The sequence below is a fragment of the Silene latifolia genome, chromosome 1 (genome assembly GCF_048544455.1).
Source record: "Silene latifolia isolate original U9 population chromosome 1, ASM4854445v1, whole genome shotgun sequence".
In the NCBI taxonomy this organism is placed as follows: domain Eukaryota; kingdom Viridiplantae; phylum Streptophyta; class Magnoliopsida; order Caryophyllales; family Caryophyllaceae; genus Silene; species Silene latifolia.
The window spans coordinates 68,940,547-68,956,283 of record NC_133526.1 but is presented as its reverse complement, the minus strand read 5'-3'; positions in this window follow the sequence as shown (position 1 = coordinate 68,956,283).

Sequence of the window (15,737 nt, the reverse complement as noted above, 5' to 3'; positions counted from 1 at the left end):
AAGACCTACTAAAAAGCATATTGATAAGACAACTTGTCAAGAACCAAAAATATGCTCCATAAAGGAGGCTTGGACGGTACAAAGAGAAATGAGGAGAATTTTTGTGGCTATTTATTTTTATCATTCTACCACTCACTCATCCTCATATGAAAAACCTCTATTATTCATAGTTTTCTTTCTATCAAAACATGAGAAGTTTTGATCCAAATTGTTCAATGAGATTACTAATATTATTAGTGTAATATATGAGTATTAGTAATCAATTTTAAGGTAAACTACTAAACAAATATCTAGCAAATATTATTTAGTGGGGATAAGGGATAATCTTGGGTGCAATCAAGAGGAGTGACTTCTATACTTGAGGTCTATGGAGGATCATCCTAATACTCATCATAGCTCAAGAACAAGTGAAGGTAGGAGACCTTACTTGTGCCCAAAAAACCGAAATTAACAATGTAAGGGACATTGTTTTCTTATAAATCTTTCATTTTGTTATGCATGCACTAGTTCTAAAGAACATATAATTAAAAAGTTAATTTGTTCACTTTTAGAGGAGTCTAATAATAGGTATATGAACCTAACACCTTGGGTATAAACTTTTGGGAGAGGTTCTAATTTGAACCTTTGTTCATCCATTGTTGGAAAGCTCAAGAACTAACAAGTAGGAGATCTTGTTGGTGCCCAAAATCCGAAACACAAATGTAAGAAGTGACCATTTCTGCTCTACTTTGTTTTACGTTTACATGTATAATATCTTGTACTTATTTTATGACCAAATAAATTAATTCATATATGAATATGTAAACCTTTGAGATTAATGAATCCTCACAAATGGTATCATGAGCCTTAGGTTGTTTGCATGCAAATCGGTTTATTGTTTTTCCGAATTAATCATATTAACAAATAAAACTTGTAACTTTGTGTTTATTATGATATATCACGAAATCACTTTGCATGTTAAAGTTTCTGGTCCTAAAATGTATTTGCGATATTTTGGTTCATTTATGGATTTTATTGTTCATTTTATATATTATTGGCATTAAAATATGATTTTTATGAGAAAAATGTCATTTTTGGACGAAAAATAGCTAAACTTCGAATTTTCCAGTGGTTTTTGGATATGTTTTCACATGTAATACATACTGATGGCCTGTAAAGTTTCATCTTAAAATAAGTTGTTTTGCTCGAAATATGAATTTTATAAGTTAAAGTCGTATTTAAATGGGTAAATAGGTTAATATGAGTTATATTTCGAATTTAATCATGATTTTTTAGTATGTTGTCTCATACAATTTTACAAGATGTGTGTAAAATGTTTGGCTATAGTGAAGTCTTTTTGCATGATTTATGAATTTTTGATGAAAAAATAACATAAATAGTGACTATAATTAGTTATAATGCTTAAACATACTTCATGAATAAAGAAAAACGTCACATGTTGCATTTTATCATATATTTCAGATCTAAAAGTGAAAAGTTGATGAAAATAAATTTTCTCATATTTTGATGGTCATATTTGTTAAAACCGATAAACCGCAACATTGTTTTTCTCGATAATTTTTCGAAATTTTTAACCTATGTTTTGAACATTATGAGTGTCATGGTATTTTTCCAGAATGTTCATGAGTTTAAATTACAAATTTTGAAATTATTTGAAATTATTTTGATTTAATTTGAAGTTTATGTTATAAAATTGTAATTTTAAGTCCATTATGAAAAATGTTGTCAAATCAAGTTGAATTATTGTCAAAGTGTTAGTGAAGACTAAATTTTGAGTCCTAAGTGAATTAAGATAATTAACTTGAACATAAATATGAGTTTATGTAACATATTGTGATTTAATAAGTTAAATCTCGCAAATCCGTGAAAACCGATTGATATACGATATTGGCTCTTATAAGGCGATTTAGCATAAAATTGAGCATGTTCATACATATTATAATGCTGCATTTTATTTATGATTGTCATATTTTTTATTTTATATAATTTTTGAATTATGTAATTTTACTTAGTATGGCCTTAGTTTTTTAATTGGTATTAACCGAAATGTATGGGAATATCGATTCGGTTGTAATTATTGTGATCTCGTATCACCGTTTTATAATTTAATAGATTTAATTTTTTATTACAAATGGATAATAGGAAATTATGTAATTTTTATTTATTATTTGTAATTTTCCCGGAGTTTCCATGAAGACGGCGTTACCTCGAGATGCGTGCCAAGACCGAAGATCAAGGGACCATGGGAGTTGGTTTCCGAATTTGTAATAGTTTATTAGATTTACTATTTTAGGAAGGCCATACTAGGATTTTATTTTTATGTTTTGCATTTTATTTATATGTTGCATGCATCGCTAAATCGCCATAACTAAACATGCATTTTAAATCGATTTTATCGACCGTGTCAATTACAATTATCGTAGTTCACCGTTTAGTTCACTTAAAACGTGATAGATAATAAATTGACATGACCTCTCACTAAATAAAAAATTGAGACTTAGCCTTACCAAAAATTAGAAACCATGAAAACCTATTTCGTGAGGGAGTGCGCTCGGCCAAACCGGGGTACAAACCTTGTTACGTAGAGGAAGTGGGTGATAAATGTCTATCCACCGAATTCATGTTGATGAGGGTTGTATCGCCAAAGCGTGCCCAAGTTAATGTGAATTTGGATCATGGACACATTTATTCGAAATTTGGGTTGTACTCAACAAAAGTATTCTCGACCATAGCCGGATGTGTTTTGGGCTAAAGATAAATATTAATGTAATTTTATCGACCAAGAGTTCTAAAAGTAGAATCGATTAAAGAGTTAATCCAACGAGTTATATTGATCAGGGTTGTATCGCCAAAGCGTGCCCAAGTTAATATGAATTTGGATCTTGGAATCATTTATCATAGTTGGGTAGAGGTCACTATGTAAATGCTTTACTTGTTAAATTATTTACAAGTATTATTATAACGTTAAATGTTTTGTTTTTCATTATTTCGTTATCATATTGTTCTATTTCTTTACCTCAATTTATACGATATCATTTCGATTTTAGTTCAAATCTCCATTAAAACATCGTAACTAAAGACAAATATGAATTTTCTTCTAAAATCTCGTGTTATCCATTGGAAGGATCTCTTATGAAGAGTATAGATGAAAGTTATTCATGATCAAAAGGGTTTTTGATTCTTGACTAACATATTTACTTACAATGGATATTTTTCATATGCTTAATCGAATTAAGTACTTTGAAACGTTAAATCATTTGGTAATTAGATTTTTTAGAAGTCGTAATTGACCAAAAGAAAGCAACCACTTCAATGAAAGTTTTAAGACTAAACGAGCGAATGAAGAGTAGTCTTCATGAAATTCAATTTTGCTTCTCTAAGCAAAGACGAGGTTCTAAGAAGTAAAATTAGAATTGATACAAGGTAATGGTAAAAGTAAAGTTAAAGAGAATAATGATACTAAACCTATCAATCCCGACCGATAAAGTTTCCATTGTCTTAATTGTTGGACGCTAGAAAGGAAACTACCCCAAATTATTGAAGAATCAGCAAGTTAGTTGTGGGACATCTAATGGGACCTTCTTCTTTAAATGTTTATTTGATTAACATAAATTGTTCTAGTACTACTTCGTCAATATTAGAAACCGGTGGTGGTTTTCATCATTGTATTTGATACATAGGATGATTAGAATATGACGACTAGCAACAATGATGTCGAGAAATAGAGTCATTATGTACTCAATCTAGTTTTGGGTTTATAGTTGTACCTTAATTATAACTATTAAGTAAATAAACTCTAAATAAGAATATAATCTTGTACAGTTTCAAAAGGGGGTTTCACTTTTGTGACCCTATACACCACGATTTGATATATGGCTTGCCCATTATCAAGGTGATTATATTCTAAACCAAACTAGAATGATATATCATATAAATGATGCAAGACGCAAATTGGTAACCCAAGATTAAACCTTAAATTCTGGAATGATGAACGCAAAGATTATCGAGTACTCTTGGAACCATTAGATTGTTAATCTTATGGTATATGCGTATCTTGTATTCAAAGCAAGATATCTCGTGCCTTTTTGGTTGAAAAGGAGATCGAGAATGTAAATCATTGATACAGAATAGGTTGATCATTTTCTTTTACCAACGATTTAAGTTGACACTAATATATTCACTTAATAAGGTAAATAGAGAAATCTTTGAAGAAGTTCAATAAGTTCAAAGAATCACAATTTAGGCGTGATGGGATTATCAAAGTGAAGACTTTGATATAAGCCAAAGGAAATGTGATATAGTATCACAAATTAATCTCTCTTAGCACGCATTATGGGATAATGTGTGCTTGGATAAAAAAATCAAACGCTATTCGATATGGTTTGGACTTTAATCAAGTTACTTTGAGCTACTTGATCTTTTTGGGAATTTTATCATTTTGTCTAAATTATTTTTCCACTAAATCTAAAACGAATCATATGAGATATGAAATGGTAGGGTACCATGTTTGTAAGTTTACACAAGAAACAAATGCTCATTTTTCCTTACAATAATCACGAGTACAACCGGATTGTGGCTCGTAAAGCTGTCTTTCTAGAATACAAGTTTATTTCTAGAAGACAGAATGGGAGAAAATATTCAAGAGCCACAAAAGAATTGTGTCAAAAATTGTGTCAAAAATTGTATGTCGCAAGAAACTGGTCTTTCTTGGCTACATGACGTTGGTTCTTCGAAACTTAGGAGGTTGAACTCATCACTTGTTGAAGATGATGAATTCGTGTTACTTTTAGAAAGTAAAGAGCTTGCAACTTACAAAGAAATTGTTTGATTCAAGTTACTTCTGGAAAGTAATGAACATATGACTTACATGAGAGTGTTTAAGTCACAACTCAATACAAGGCTACAGAGCCATGAAAATCCGAAATAAATTCCGAGTGGAATTGCTGGATATCAAAGAGAGATATCAAAGCTTGATTAGTTGCAAAGTGTTTTGCACTATTCGATCGGATCTTCTTAGGGATTGTGTTTCATTATGTTGATATACATATAACGAGTGAATCTAAAATCCACTTCTTCAATTAGAAGGAATGTATTCAATACATGTCATGAGTTTTGTAGATTCTTGCAATCCTAAAATATTGTGCAACATAAGAGATTGTCTTAAGTAGGACATCAATGAGTTGGAGTCAACATTTTGATCATGTTATAAAACTTTTCTCGATAGGTTGAGAAGTTGTGTTTATACATGAAGTTTAGTGGGAGTTACGGAAATTTTAATTAGTCTAATATGTGGATGACATATTGATCATTGGGAATGATTTAAGACTTGGAGAAATATAATACATCTTTAATATCCAGATTTATGTAGGTAAATCCACATGATATTAGCGTCAAATAAGAAGTCTTATGTTGATTGTTGGGGTTGGTGTCCTTAACAGTTAGTGCAAGGACTTATAAATCTCTAAAAGGATCAAAGGGCATACTTTTGGTATTATTATCAGTTGATCCACGTTTATCAATAACGGTTGGCTTGCTAGATAAGTTTGACGTTATTGTCATACAGATGGCGGTGATCAACTGGTCCCTAAAAGTCACACCTATAGGATACGTTTGAGAGATGTGACGGTATGAAAATACTGTCATGTAGATGCCAAAATTGACTAACCAGTTAGTCCGAGTTATTTGACTAATAATAAGTCAAAATGTGATGTTGAGATATGTTATTTAATACGGATTAAATAATAATGGCTAAGGCGAATTAAGCTGTTAATTCGTAAATTGAATATAAGCGTTTTATATTTAATTAAATGTATATTGAATATAATTATACAATATCGTCTTTGTCGGACATGTATTAATGTTTCAACTAATCCGTATTATTAGTTGATGCTTTAATAACCGATAACCGATGACGATTTATAACAAAACCGCGTCATATACATTTTAGCGATTTACGAACCGGACCATGAGCTAATTCTAAAAGGAAGTGGAAGCCCACTTCCCAAGGCCCCTCTCGGTTTGGCCGAGATTAGGAGAACAAAAGGAGAGCTCCTCCTCTTGCTTAACCTAATCATCATTAGTGAAAAATAATTAGGGTTTCAGTGCAACTTTCTCTGAAATTCCTAGATCTCACATCGACAAAACTCACAAGAGCTTTCTCAATATTGTAAGTCAATTAGAAAGCATTTCTAGCACAAGGGCATAGTCTCAGACGGTCTTGGGTGCAACAATTAGGAGGAAATCTCTGTTGATTTCTGTTCTTTACGCCGCACTACAAAGGAACCGAGGTTGATTCTTAATCTTTATCGTTTTCTATTGTATTTCGTTTATGACTATATTTCACATGCTAAATTTACGTTATAATCCTTAATTTAGAGGGTCTTATACGGATATTACCCCACAAGTGGTATCAGAGCGAGGACACGTAAATTTTCATTGTGATTTTTCATCAAACGATCTTGAAACGATTTTATTGTCTTGAAATTCGTGCGGCAGCAGCGTTTTTATCCTCTCGGCAGGAATTTTTTTTGGCTGTTGCAAAATTTTTTGAAACCGTGACATGTTTTACACGGTTAATTCATCTTGTTTTTCAATTTGTTTTTATGCATATTGTTGTTTTATACGGAGATTATAACAATATGTCAAGTTTTGTCAAATTGTAAAATTGTTTTGATGCGGTTTTGATCAAAATTGCAGTAGGTTTTGCTTTGTCAAACTGTTTGACGAGGGTTTTGCATTTCCAGAAATTTTTGTACTCGAACGAGCAAGTTTTTAAATCGATCGAGTGGTTTTTCTGTCTTGTTTTACTCGATCGAGTCCTTGCTGCACTCGATCGACCACTTTTAAAACCCTGACTGGTCGATCGAGACCTCCTCGTACTCGATCGAACAGTGTTGCTAATAAAAGTACTCGATCGACCTCCAGTTTTGTCGATCGAGCACTTTCTGTTTGGCAATCCTCTCGATCGACTAGCAGTTTAGTCGATCGAGCTCTTTTATTCCTCGGTCGAGCACTTATGTCCCTGGATCGAGTGATTTTTGGTTTGGCAGCTTTGAAAATTTATTCTTTTGTTTTAAATTTTCTTTTGGCCTTAATATGTACTTTATACGGATATTGTACACTCGCTATGATTGTGAAACGGTTCACACACGTACCATTAAGTTATTTTAAAGCGTATTTAAAGTAACGGATTGTGATAGATTAAAATTAAATTGATAGAAGCGGTTTTATCACATGAATTTTAATCGTTAAAAGGTGGTTTGGATAAATTTAACATAATTACGGAATTATGTCACGAATAAATTTGTTTTAGTTGATGCATTTTCTTTTATCGTTGATTTGAATGCTGTGAATGTTTTATATTACGTATTTATTTATTTTACAAACGGTTGTAACTTAGTGTGGCCTTAGTAGAACGTGTTACCGTAATGATGGAACACGGTCTTGGTTGTATTTTGAGATCTCGTATCTCCGTTTTGGATTTTTCACTTGTAATTACAGGTTTTAATTAGAATGTAAATAGATTTATATTTTGTAATTTTAATTGTAATTTTTGAGAAGACCAAAGATGGAGATCGGATGCTCACTCCCGCTACATGGATCAAGATGGAACATCAAGACAAGCTTCTCGGGTCCAACGGTGGATTCCAAAGTTGTTTTATGTTCTTTTTATTAGGATAGGCCACACTAGGAATTTTTTATTTACGTATTGCATTCTTTTATTTATTTTTCGCAACGATAATATGCATCATATTCCGCCTAAAAACCAAACCACCTAATTATTGCATGAAAACTGACACATATAGAGGTCACGAGTTAGTTTTCTTTGACATTCTTATGTCACATGATTTTAAGCCATCATCCAAATTAATTCATTCACGCAGACGCTAGTTATTCGTTCACTTAAAATGAATTATAATTTTGTTGATGGGATCTTCCTCGTATAAACCAAAATTGAGAACGGTCTTTATAGGTCAAACTCCAATGAGTCCCTTCTTCGTCGGTAGGCATAATATGACCCCTTCTACGTCGGGTAAGTTGGAACCGATTGACCTATTTTATCTCAACACTATGGTCACTCGTATGATCCTGTGATTATGGTGGACTATAGATAGGATTTACAGAAATCTATCGACTAAGAGTTCTTACGAAAGAATTAGCTAAACAGTTGGCTTATCAATTTACAGAAATTGAGTCTTGGGATCACTTGTATCATTCTTGAGCGAGATCAATTATGCAAGTGCGAGAGTCTACATGTTAAAATGAATTTTAAAATAGACTTAAATCACCTCGATGAGTTGCTTATTTCGTTCTTGTTTTTCTTTCTTTTTCAGTGTAGATCACGAACTTTTAAACTGCTAATAACAAATGGCTGGTTCTACTGAAAACCCAATGCCAAGTGCCACATTGGACCGTGAGTCATGGCTTCGGATCTTCATGAATCAGATGAATCAGTCTACTCGATCGAAGAATGATGGATCAAACTTCGCGGATCGGGAGGCGGCATTACGGAATGCTGCCGCTGGCCGACGGGAAGCTCAAATATCTATTAGAGCCCATCCCGGCAAACCCAGGTCCCACGGCTAGAGTTGCTGAAATCACCAAGTTTAATGATTTCCGTATGGAAGCGGGTGCGATTAAAAACGTACTCATTTTTGCAATGGAACCCAATTTGCGGAAACGCTTCATAGCCCATGGTGCGAACAAGATTTTCACCACGCTCACCAAGGAATTCTCGAAAGCACCGAGAATCGTGACCTATGAGCATACCACTCGCTTCTTTGTTGCGAGACTCGGAAGGGCCAACCAGTTAGCCCACACATTCTCAAAGCATGATTGAGAATGTCGAGAAGTCTGGAGACCTTTGATTGTAAGATCGGCGAGAACATTATGATCGACCGCATGCTTCACTCACTCCACGATGGCTTTTCGCAATTTAGAGTGAATTACTATATGAATGATTTGAAGAAAAGTCCCCATGAATCGCACACCCTTCTCGTACGGCACCGAGAAGGACATGAAGTTCAGTGGGAGCTTGAAACAGGATGTTCTCGTTGTGACAAACAAAGGGAAAGGTAAGGGCAAAGCTCGAGTGCAAACCTAGCGAAGAGGTAAACCGAAGTTCAAGAAGTCGGGTTTAGGTAAGAGTGGGCCTGGTGAGTCGAGCACCTTATCAGGCGCGACAAAGAGCAAGAATGAAAACATAGAATGCCATCATTGCCACAAGACTGGGCATTGGAGGCGTACATGTCCTGTTTATCATGAGGACTTAAAGGCAGGTCGTGTTAAACCTGTTGGTATGTCTTCTTCTTCTTCTACTTTTATTCATATGATTGAGATTAACCACGCAAGTTACGGAACTTGGGTACTTGATACCGGTTGTGGTTCTCATCTGTGTAATCATGTGCGGGGGCTTGAAACATCGAACCCCTCGTAAAGGGTGAGGTGGACTGCGTGTCGGGAATGGAGCACGAGTGGCTGCCGTCTCAAGGGGAACATATGTGATCCAACTTCCTAGCGGATTTGAGTTATTTTTATATAATCGCTATTATGTACCAGTCTTTCGAAAAACATTATTTCAGTTTCTGCACTTGATAAACTTGGTTTTTCATTTGTAATAGAGAATAATACTTGCATTTTCTCATTACACGATATGATTTACGGCAAGGCAGTCTCCATGAACGGAATTTATGTTTTAGATCAGACCAACGAAATATTACACGTAATGAATAAAAAGTTAAAGGTTGGTGACAAAGATCAAACGTATCTATGGCACTGCCGTATGGGACACATTAATGAGAAACGCGTAAAACAGCTCATCAAGAATGGAGCTATCTCGGCCTTTGATTTTCAATCATTTGGCACGTGTGAATCATGTCTCATCGGTAAGATGACTCGTATTTCCTTCAAAGGTGTTGGAATGCGCGCTGCTGACCTATTAGGACTCATACACACGGATGTATGTGGTCCTATGTCAATCACCGCACGAGAAGGCTATAGGTATTTCATCACTTTCACGGACGATTTAAGTAGATATGGCTATGTCTACTTAATGAAGCACAAAAGTGAATCCTTTGAGAAATTCAAGGAATACCAAAATAGGGTACAGAACCTATTGGGTAGAAAGATTAAAACACTGCGTTCGGATCGTGGTGGCGAGTATCTTTCTCACGAGTTTGATCAACACCTTAAAGACTGTGGGATTGCCCTACAGTTAACTCCACCTGGAACACCTCAGTTGAATGGTGTGTCCGAACGGAGAAATCGAACACTACTTGATATGGTTCGATCCATGATGAGTCACACCGTGTTGCCTGACTCATTGTGGGGTTATGCTCTTCTTCTGTCACTGCTCTAATACTTAACCGAAGTCCGTCTAAAAGTCTGTTGACAAGACTCCATATGAACTATGGAAGGGAACGGTCCCCAACTTGTCCTTTATACGGGTTTGGGGCTGCGAGGCTTATGTCAAGTGGAGACACGAGGATAAGCTCGGCCCGCGATCGGTCAAGACATACTTTATAGGTTATCCTAAAGGAACACTTGGTCATTACTTTTATTCGCCAACCGAACAACGTGTTTTTGTTGCGGCTAGTGCGACATTCTTAGAGAAGGAATTTCTCGAGAATGCAAAGAGTGATAGAACCATCGACCTGTCGGAGATTCCAGAACCAAATACCGAGCAATCATTGGAGGAACCAATTCCTTCAATCCCGGCTGCGGTGAATATTCCTGAGGAACCTAGGAGGTCGGGAAGAGTCTCTATTCCTCCAGACAGATACATTGGTATGGTCGAGGAACATGACATAGATGACGTTCTACTCTTAACGAGTAGTGAACCCGCAACCTATAAAGGTGCCATGACTAGTTCCGACTCAAAGCTATGGCTTGAGGCCATGCAATCCGAGATGGACTCCATGTATGAGAACAACGTGTGGGATCTTGTTGACTTACCTGCTAAGGTTCGTCCCCTTCAATGCAAATGGCTTTACAAGATAAAGCATTCTGTGGAAGGTCAACAAGATATCTACAAAGCACGACTAGTTGCTAAAGGTTTCACCCAAGTGCCAGGTTTGCACTACGATGAAATTTTTGCACCCGTAGTCATGCTACGTTCCATTCGGATTATCTTAGCGATTGCCGCTTTTCATGACTATGAAATTTGGCAAATGGACGTGAAAACCGCCTTCTTAAACGGCTTTTTGGAGGAAGAGTTGTACATGGTACAACCCGAAGGTTTCATCGATCCAGAACATCCTAAGAAAGTATGCAAACTTAAGCGTTCCATTTATGGACTTAAGCAAGCATCAAGGAGTTGGAATCATCGCTTCGACCAAGTGATTAAAGAAAATGGATTTACTCGATCGGTCGAGGAACCATGTCTATATATCAAGTCGAGTGGGAGCAAGATTGTCTTCCTAATATTGTATGTTGACGACATACTCCTGATTGGGAATGACATACCTCTCTTAACTTCGGTGAAAGTATGGTTGAAAAACCATTTCTAGATGAAAGATCTGGGAGAGGCAGAAAGAATTCTAGGCATCCATATCTATCGAGATAGATCACGACGGATGTTATCTCTCAGTCAGGAGTCTTACATAGACAAAGTCCTAGAGAGATTCAGCATGACTAACTCCAAGAAGGGTTTTCTTCCTATGGCTCCAGGGGTGCATTTGAGCAAGTCTCAGGCACCAGAGACACCGGAAGAGAAAGAGCGCATGACACGGATTCCTTATGCCTCGGCTATAGGATCAATCATGTATGCCATGATTTGCACACGTCCGGACGTGGCATATGCATTGAGTATGACAAGTCGATTCCAACAGCAACCAGGTGAATCACATTGGTTGGCTGTCAAGAACATTCTTAAGTACCTACGGAGGACTAAAGATTGGGCATTGACTTATGGAGGCCTTCAAAAGCTATGTGCAACCGGTTACGCAGATGCTAGCTTCCAAACGGATCGAGATGACTCGAAATCTCAGTCTGGATTCGTTTTTACTTTTAATGGCGCTGCCTGATCATTTGGAAGAGTTCGAAACAAACCGTTCAAAGCAGATTCTACGACTGAGTCCGAGTACTATGCCGCGTCTGAAGCTACAAAGGAAGCGATATGGATGCGTCAATTCTTACATGGGCTATCTGTAGTGCCTAGTTCGAATGACCCGGTCACCATCTATTGCGACAATAGTGGTGCCATCTTCCAAGCTAAGGAGCCAAAGTCTAGCAACAAGTCTAGACATGTACAACGGAAAGCTCATCTAATCCGAGATTACGTGGAGCAAAAGGAAGTAGTGATAGAAAAGATTGCTGCAGATGATAATATAGCAGATCCTCTCACTAAACCATTACGACAAGATAAGCATGAAGGGCATGTTAATTCCATGGGAATTAAACGTGTTCCTGAGTTGTAGTACTCTTTTATGGATTAGATTCATTCCCTTATGTACTCTATACGACATCATCGTTTTGATATTTATATATTTTGTTTTTCATGTGGAATTGTACGACAATTTTGAACGCCACAAAGTGAATCGAACAAACATTATATTTTTAGTCCTTAATTGCCCACATGAGTGATAACTCGGCATTTATTTTGTGACGTTGGTTGATGGTGGGTTCAACGAGCCATAAGTCAACCGGGTTGACCGACCAATCACGAGGCGATTTATACGGATATTTCGTAGGACACAATTGTGACATCGACGTCGAGTCCTAAATGTTTTATAACATTCGGTGCCGGTCGTGGATAGGACCTCCATGGTGATCCTAAGAGTCGATTCTTTTGACTATCGACTGTCTCTTGAGACTAAGGCAGATTTTGGGTGACTTTGGTTTCTTTCTCACGGTCATCCGTAACAGGGGGCCAAGTAGATTTTTTCTGGGTCATTTCATGCTGTGCTTAGATCGGAAGGAGTCGAGTTGAAGGAAATATTCAGCCTTTATCAGGTACTCGATATTTCTCAGGGCCACTCGAGAAGTCAGAATCGAAATGCATGGCCATGCTCGGATACGGATTCGTTTTATCGGTTAAGTTACTCTCTAGTCTGGGAAACCACTCAAGATACTGGATCGATTGTAAAATACGACCTTTGCGGATCCGGATCTGCAAATTGTTTTACATTGAGTGGGAGAAATTTTTAAATGAATATGAGAATCGGTTAATCGCACATACACTTGTACGGACAAGTGGGAGTTTGTTGGAGCTTGTGTCCTCCAGTTAGTGCGGATAACGTCATTGCACATACACTTGTACGGACAAGTGGGAGCTTGTTGGGGTTGGTGTCCTTAACAGTTAGTGCAAGGACTTATAAATCTCTAAAAGGATCAAAGGGCATACTTTTGGTATTATTATCAGTTGATCCACGTTTATCAATAACGGTTGGCTTGCTAGATAAGTTTGACGTTATTGTCATACAGATGGCGGTGATCAACTGGTCCCTAAAAGTCACACCTATAGGATACGTTTGAGAGATGTGACGGTATGAAAATACTGTCATGTAGATACCAAAATTGACTAACCAGTTAGTCCGAGTTATTTGACTAATAATAAGTCAAAATGTGATGTTGAGATATGTTATTTAATACGGATTAAATAATAATGGCTAAGGCGAATTAAGCAGTTAATTCGTAAATTGAATATAAGCGTTTTATATTTAATTAAATGTATATTGAATATAATTATACAATATCGTCTTTGTCGGACATGTATTAATGTTTCAACTAATCCGTATTATTAGTTGATGTTTTAATAACCGATAACCGATGACGATTTATAACAAAACCGCGTCATATACATTTTAGCGATTTACGAACCGGACCATGAGCTAATTCTAAAAGGAAGTGGAAGCCCACTTCCCAAGGCCCCACTCGGTTTGGCCGAGATTAGGAGAACAAAAGGAGAGCTCCTCCTCTTGCTTAACCTAATCATCATTAGTGAAAAATAATTAGGGTTTCAGTGCAACTTTCTCTGAAATTCCTAGATCTCACATCGACAAAACTCACAAGAGCTTTCTCAATATTGCAAGTCAATTAGAAAGCATTTCTAGCACAAGGGCATAGTCTCAGACGGTCTTGGGTGCAACAATTAGGAGGAAATCTCTGTTGATTTCTGTTCTTTACGTCGCACTACAAAGGACCCGAGGTTGATTCTTAATCTTTATCGTTTTCTATTGTATTTCGTTTATGACTATATTTCACATGCTAAATTTACGTTATAATCCTAAATTTTAGAGGGTCTTATACGGATATTACCCCACATTGATAAGATTCATGACTAGTTCAATCAAGTTGAACATATTTGATTGATTCCTTTTGCTTCCGCTGCCGGATCAATTAAATGAGTAATGATGTATAACACTTCATATACTTTGAGTATGATGAATTGGAATTGTTTCAAATCGAATTTAGGTAATAGTTACCTAATAGCCATATAGATTATCCTTAAGTGCTTTAGGAAACATTAAGGAAGTAAAGTTAAGTGTTTTTGATGTAATTCACAAATTTGTGTAAGGGCTTACACTAATGACTGTTGAGATTGTATAAGGTTTCGGACAAAAACCGTATTCAAAACACCTAAAAATGGTTAAGGAACCATTGTGGCTATGTTATTTAAGAAATAGATTTGCTAGAATCGTTCTAGGCAATAAAGAACAATGAGAGATATTTACAACGGAAATTGAGTACACTTGCAATCATGAGATGTGCAAGAAGGATGAGTCCCGCACACTGTGAAAATAGTGGGAGCTATTCTAAGGCTAGAGGGCCTATGTCTAGATTGGATCTAGACACGTACTCAGAAAGTTTTGTAATGCAAATGTATACATTACAAAGGAAAACGAGTATGTAGTAAGGTTAAGTAAGGTACAAGAAGTTGATAAAACCTACTAAAGCCTTCTCATAGGCTTAACATGATGAGTAATGTCATTTCAATTGGATTGAGATGAACAACTACATACATGATCAAATTGGATTATAAGAATATGAAGTAGTAATCAGGTATTGACTATTCATATGTGATAATCACATTTGTCGTTCGAGTTTTTATCTAAAAACTCCTTTATACTTTGTTACATCCAAACGGGTGTGGAGACAATATTGAACCCCGTTAAAGTGAACCCGGATTAACATGGTATTTGCCCATAATCACTTGTATGAGGTGACGTCTCGAAGTGACTAGAGTGTGATGCGATTGATGGCAAGTTCAAGTGACATAGAGTCATGTGAGATGACTAGTCGATCACATAGGCAGACTGTTAGGAACACTCAGGCGCAAAGTGACCGCTTATAGAGTTCTGGCAAATTTATAAAGCCTGGTCGTGGCGAGAGCTACTATAGTATTCTAGTGAGTCGATTCTTTTGACTAAAGACTGTTCGCCTAAGGTGGCACGGTTTCAGGTTAACTTTGATTTATGTTACTACGACCTTCGTAAATGGGGTCAAATGGGCATATTTTGGGTTATGATGGCTGTGGCTAGTCGAAGGGAATAGTGCGATAGGAATTGTCCACCCCTTGTTAGGGTTAAAACAATATCTCATGGCCACTCGAGGAGTAATGAACTGGAAATGCGTGGCCATGCTCGGAAGGTATCTGTGTTAGATGATTCCGGTCAATCAGTTATTCTCCAGATTGAGGAAACCACTCTCGATATGATCACTTGCAAGTACGACTCGAAAGACACCTTGCATAGAGTGGGAGATAGTAATAGGACAAGAGAATTGGTGACGCACACTTG